The 6,842-nt window shown below is 43.0% G+C and overlaps 1 protein-coding gene across 2 annotated transcripts in view; it reads left to right on the top strand.

Moving 5' to 3' along the window:
* The first annotated feature begins 6,643 nt into the window (after positions 1–6,643).
* Positions 6,644–6,842, top strand: part of ZFPM2 (zinc finger protein, FOG family member 2) — a 317,200-nt gene continuing 317,001 nt past the window's right edge. The window contains exon 1 of one of the 2 annotated variants that reach the window (XM_063327382.1): positions 6,644–6,842. This exon is cut by the window's right edge and continues 273 nt beyond it. The gene's annotated coding sequence lies outside the window, so the exon portion shown is untranslated. The other variant, XM_063327381.1, reaches the window with a different exon arrangement.

The raw sequence follows: 6,842 nt of genomic DNA on the forward strand, positions 1-6,842 counted from the left end.
CACTATGGGTTCCCCTGTATCTATAGGGGGATCATCACATATGTTTCCAGGTTTCTAATATTTTTAAACTCTTGGTCAAGCGTATATATATGTTTTGAGCTGTTAGTGCATATGCAAGCTCCTTCACTTACACTGGGCAAACTGAGATGCCCGTAATATCTAGCTTGGCTACGCGCAATGATGCAGACACTGCTAATTGCTCCCAGAAGGTGTGCTACATAACAGTTATGGTGGGAGGGAAGACCAAGGAGAAGAGAAAATGTTGTTTTAGTTCAAGCTCTGCAGCTGAAGTTGCACTCTATACTCATGTCACTACTTTATGAGTGTTGCACTACAAAGTCATAAACACTAATTTGACAATATTAATGTTATCTTTTCAGTGTTATGCTATGTCTACATGAAATACTGCTGTTGGCTTATTTAACAAGAAATAAAGATAGAAATAGAGATTTTTAAAGCACTACAGCTGTCTGTTTTCCCTTTTCCCTTCTGTTTCTGCTATTCTACTATTCCTTGCCTTTTTCTTCCTTGTTCTCCTATTTTCTCCTGTGCTTAGAAGCTGAAAGAAAATTCATGCTACAGTATTGTTGGTATTTCTGAGAAAGGTGCTTCTCTCAGAAGCCTGGACTGTAGAGCGTTAAGACTGCGCTAAGGGTAGTATGCTCCTGGGGAGGGTAAGGCCATGGAATGCAGAGAAGTCCTCTGACTTGTAAGAGAACTGGCCTCTAAAGCCCATGCACGTGCCAAAATGGTAAGTTACTGCTGCTGTGGGCTGCACAGTCTTGCTACTGGCAGAAATTTGCAGTGTGGTGTGGGATTATATACATGTTTCAGTAGATTTCTAAGTTTTCAGTGGCCATCTGTAAGCAGTGGGGGTGAATGGGCTGCATTTCAGACAACCGAGGCATCCAGAAATATTTCCTCACAGGACACTGTTCCTTCCACTGCACACTCCAGATGCTGCCATATGCGCGATACACTGTCTCGTTCTGAACATGCAGCCGTGTTTTTAGCTTTCTTCAATCAAAAAGCTTTCTCTAGCTATGCCACAGCTACTGAATTTTCTTTTCCAGCTGAAGGCATGGTATACTACATGGCAGTTTGTGCAAGTCATTTTTGCAGTAGAATTTTGCCGATCTTAAGATATATATATTTTTATAAAGGAGAACATGGATGTCAAAATTAGGAGCTGTTTTGTATGTATAATTTTTCAGAAGTAAATGCAAATTCTTTCCAGGGTATTACTGCAATCCTGTGCAGTGAAAAAGAGTATTTTACATTATTATGAAGAGAATTATGATGGCGATTCTGTGATTCCAATTTGAAGTTGCCCAAAAAGTCTAAGCAGTTTGGTAGACGAACAGTTTGTTCATCCATAAGATTACCTGAGCAATATCACAGAGCATCCAGTCAGGAAATGAAGAATAATCTTTGCCACTATTTCTGGATAACAAATAAGATATAAATTTTAATGTGAGATGAAAAGTATCTTGCATAACTGAACTATTGAAAGAGAGTAGTGATTTCTGCTCTAAATAAATACCTGAAAAAAGACAGGAAACTGACACCAAGAAAATACTAAGCTTTGCACCAACCAAAAATGAACTCAAATCCAGAGAGTGCCCTTTTTAGGAAAAGTCTGCTGAGGAATCCAGAAAGTTTCTGAGGTCACCATTTATTTCTATGCCATTCTTCCTTCTCCATATGGAGTGGACATGGGTTTTGGCCTCTAAACACTGGCAGATCTCCCAGAATAGATGCAAAGGTCTGGACTATCAACATGGAGTCTGACTCAGCACTGATTCCAGCACTCTGTGTGTCTGGCTTCCTACTGTTGATGTGTTGCTGCATCCATTGAAATCCTGCGGCCAGGAACTTCACTGTAGGGTTATGATCACTCCTAGGGAGTAAAACATTCACAAAAAATGTAGTAGTAATTCATTTCTAACTTGTTTACAGGACTGGTTGAAAGGGCAATACATATTCACTGGTCTCACCCATTCTCTTTGGTTATTCTCAGATCTTCTCTAGGTTCCTGCGCATGTGAGGAATCTGCCTTGCAGCATTTTTCCTTTGTGTCATCTAGAGGCACACCACACCGGTAGAGCTTTTTCTTCTTTATTTCAAAAGTCAGAAGAAGCTTTACTTCCAAATTCAATCGTCTTTCAGCTGTGCAGTGATATATTTAAGTCTGTTTTCTTGTTGTCTTAGAATCTAAGTATGTCTGGCATGGCCACACAGAAAAATCTCCAAATTATGAAATTACAAGAAACTGCAGTTTTCAAACAGCTGGGGAAAGTACAACTTGTCCCATAGTTGTGTTATAGAGGTATTAATTCTGAGACTTAATAATTTCACGGTCAGATTAATTAATTATGTCACTATTGACCAAAGAAAGGAGAGGAATAAAGTTACAAAAAGCTATGCTGTATATTCTTTCTAACTCTGTGAGTGGTTAATACTTGGAAAAATACCACCTTTTTCTTCCTTTTCATTCAGAGATAAAGAACCTTTGGCTATGATTAAGATCATGAAAGAATCCAAGTCTTTACAAAGGAAATCAAAACCTAAGAGGCCAACAGAACTTACACAATTATATTTTTAACATTACATACTCTTACTGGGTGTTTCAAATGGTCAGAACTTGATTGTGTGCATATCCCAGAAATCAAGCATATTTTCTTCCAAATTCTGTTGCTGCCTAAACCTTAGGATGTCTTCATCATATCAATATCTTCGTATACAATAGCCTATAACTAGAGTTACATGAGAATTCTGATGTGATTTTGCTCAGTGTACACTCTTTTTCACAAAAAAAATAATATAGGAAATCCATACTTGCTGGTCAAGAGGTTAATTCTGCTGCCAAGAGAATATTTCAGTATTTTAGGATTTCCTCTTCTCGATGAGGGAATTGAAAGGTTGTTTTAAAAATCACTAAGTGTTCTCCAAAGAAGGACATTGTTTTTAAAAGTATGCATGTTATCTATGTGGAAGACAGTTGCTAACACTTGAAGATCATGGAAATCCATGCTGTAATTTTCCCAGTTTCTTTGCCAGAGTACAGGCATTTCAATAATTTAAGTTTTGAACTGTGATAACCATTCAGTTAGAGGGTTTATATAAATCTTCGTAGAATCTTAGAAAGGTATAGACAATTGCAAGGGATGAAGTTTGAGATGATTAAGAAGTGAATCTCTGCAGAGGTTATTTTCTTCTTCTTGAGATACTGTAATTAACTAACAGCATACATCTTCTGGAACGGACTTATACCACCACTGCTCACATCCAATTATTATTTTGGTTGAAAAGCACTACATTTTTAAACTATTCTTACTCCATCATTCTTAATTATCTGTCTGTACCCTCAGCTTTTGGACAGATAGCCACCATTCCCTCAGTACAAAAACTAGAGACTTTCTTTCCCCTGCCCCCATGCTCAGACGCTGCAGTTGCCCCCCGGCGCGGAGGGGGGTTTGTACCATTCCCCTGGCCATGCTGGCAAAGCACTCTGTGAGTGCTGGCTGGTTGCAATAGCCAACAGGCGAACCTAAGGAGCCAGCGGGTGGCACAGACACTGCAACCTTGGCGTGGACATCATTAGAGCTACAGGAGTTTAGAAAATTATGCAGTTGCTGGGGGGAGTGTGTGTGGAGGTAATTTGTAAACCTTAAAGAATCTACTCTGAATGACTCTCTCTACAGGATAACAGAAAATGCTGGGCCTGTTCTTGAGCCCTGAGGGAAAGCTACACCTCTTGACTTGTGTCCATACAACTCAAGCCCCTGCCCCACCAAAAGAGCCTTGCCAGTACTGCATACTGGAAGAGCACCAGCAGACCCGGTGCTACTGTAGAGCACCAGAGACGGGCTCAACTACTGCACAGCATCAATGATCCCGTCAGCGCTCCAGCTGTGCCCTGCCCCAGCCTCAGCTGCCAGGCATGGCCTGCCAGAGCTGCTCTTCATCTGGGATACACTACGTGCTACTCCGTCCTGCTAAAGAAAATCAGTAATTTTCATGCACTACCAAAACGCACAAAATGAACGCTTACTGTGAATTAGGGAAAGTCGTTCCTTAACTTAGACCATTAATTACATTTTAAAACAGCAGGCATATGTATGCTTCTTTTTGGAATTTCATAAACAACTTTTTAACCCTTAGGTAAACAAGTTCAAAATACACTGAGAAACACTGAAATGACTAAGTGTAATAATCCTTTAAGTGATCAAACATATATCTCTGAACAGTCAAAGAAATAATACACCTTTATATGTCCTCCTTTGAGCTGACAAAGTAGAATATGGCCTTAATGCCTCAGAATAGACAAAATATGTAACTTAACTTACATTGCTGCTTAAATATTTACGAAAGCAAGAGTCAGCATAATAATGATGCTCTTATGTAATTTACCCTAAACAGTATGTAAGAATAAACACTTACTGGTGATACAGACTCTAGCAGTGCTTCATTTTGCATAGCTGTTTATCACTTATTTATAACTGTTTTATACCACATACAGTATATTAATTTTTAAATTGCAGTTTGTATATTGTCTAAACGTTGGAAACAGGTTACTCAACCCCATTCTTTTACATTTAAACAGCAGTAGGTTTAAAGGTGGTATCTGTCAAATTACCTGGTTAGACTTAAAACACTATGTGGGAGGTAGGCAACAAAATAGAAACAGAACAGAACTGTCGAACTCTATGAAGGAAAAGACATTGCTAATTCTGATTAGGGAACCGGACTGAGATTTAAGAAAATGGTGAGAATGGGTAGAGGTCAAATATTAATTTTAATTTGAAAGATGGGTATCCATTCAAGCCCCTGTTTGACCCTAATTCCGCAACAAAGCCGTAGCAGAGCATTTCATTTGGTGGACTCTTATCATGTTCGTCTATTGCCGTAGAACACCTTCTTGAAAACACTACCACTATTACATTGCTACTTAAACATGAGCCTACACCTCAAGGAAAGAAACTGAAATATCAATTTGTCGTACCACAATCACTTCAGCTAAATGGAAAACATTTATTATTTACTCAGATTTTTAAAGTATCTGAACAACAAATGTTTAACACAGTTGACAGTTTCCATCATGTTCTCTTCTTTAAAAAAAAAAAGTGGTTTTGTAAATTCACTTATCATTTATGAACATTGTTTTCTAACATAATATGATGGAAAACTTTAGTGCATTGCCGTATTAGGATTTATGCTGCTTTTATGAAGACTTTTGCGATATTGGCCAAATAAATAATCACTGGAAGCTTTGAGAGGTCAAGCTGAAAACTATTTCTGTTGAGAGTATCTGGACCACTGAGGTAAGAGTTAAAGAAATGCTTAACAGTTTACCTGAACATAAATCATTTAATTCCTGCTAGCAAAGCTGTAAGAACACTTAACGTTGTAGTACACTCATGTGTCAGATCTGAAATTTCTGGAAGCACACTAATAAAGATGTTTCAGTATCAAGTGTCCTTATTTGGCATCAGTGAAATCAGACCGATTTTGTTTTTGTGTTGTTGGGTTCTTTTTTTTTCAAGACTTTTGCAAAGTTAATGTTTGACAACAGCGAGAATCGGGTAATGTGCGTGCAGTGCTAAGCAATGCAATGAGGTATAGAAAGCATGGTCTGTTCATAACAGGTCATTTACAACTGTATATGTAAACTAGATGATTTAGGGCATTAAAACAGAACGTTCAAGAGAAATTTTGTCCTGAAGACACAGACTGTAAAGGTGAGGATTGCGTGGTTTAGCTTTGTCAGAACACTGAACCGGTATTGGGAACAGAAGCGTCAGATGTTGGTTTCTATTGTGCAAAAAACAAAATTTCCCTATTATCGCTACTTAGAAGGGGAAAACTAGTTAAAGTCTAGGTACTTTGTTGGCTTATCTTCCTCTCTCATCTAAAAGTCAAAAAGAGATGGACCACGCGGGCAGACAGCGGTGACCACATGGCCGGTCGGCCCCGCCATCCACAAGCCGGCGCCGGCGGCTGGACAACGGCGAAGGAAGAGCACCCGTCCCTCGCCGGGGAAGCCCACGCCGACCCCCGGGGCGGCTCCACCTCCCCCCGCCGCCGCCCGTTATCCCTCAGCGCTCGCCCCCGGCGACACCCGTGAGGCAAAGCCGGGGTCCCACCGCCCGGCGGTGGCGGGACCCGCTCTGGAGGGCTCTGCCCTCACCGCCCAGCGCCGGGCTCTCCGGGCTCTCCCGGCCCAGGAGGAAGCGTTTACTCTTCCCGCGGAGCGGTGAAAGCCCCCGGCCGGGCCAGGACAGCCCGGCGGGCTCCCGGTGCGGGGCGGGAGGAGTCGTGCCGGCTGCCTGGCTGCCACGGAGTTTCTTCGCCCGCTCTCCCGCCGCTGCCTCTCCCAGGAAAGTTGCCGCTCTCCCCGCCACCGCCCGAAGCCCCGGCAGCGCCGGGACAATTGAAGCCTCCCGCCTCAGCACCCCGCGCCCCGCAGGCAGCCGGCGATTTGCATGCGGACTTGTCTCTGGTAGCAGCCACTGCCCGTCAAGCCTGACGGACAAACGCCCCCCTCTTTCCGCCCCCCCCCCCGTCCCGGAAAGCCCCTCCCTCGCCCCCTCCCTCGGCGGCACCTCCCGCCGCCTGTCAGTCGGAGCGGAGCGCGGCGCGGGGAGCGGAGGCGGCGCGGCAACGGCAGAGAGCGGGCGAGAGAGGGAGAGAGCGAGCGAGGAGCCCAGCTCTCCCCTCCCTCCCTCCCTCTCTCCCTCCCTCCCTCCCTCCCTTCCTTCCTCCTCTCTCCCTCCCTCCCTCCCTCGCTCCTTCCCCTGCTCCCTCCCTCCGTTCTTTCTGCTTCTCTCTTCCCCTCATTC

Source organism: Chroicocephalus ridibundus, chromosome 2, assembly GCF_963924245.1.
Source record: "Chroicocephalus ridibundus chromosome 2, bChrRid1.1, whole genome shotgun sequence".
NCBI lineage: Eukaryota > Metazoa > Chordata > Aves > Charadriiformes > Laridae > Chroicocephalus > Chroicocephalus ridibundus.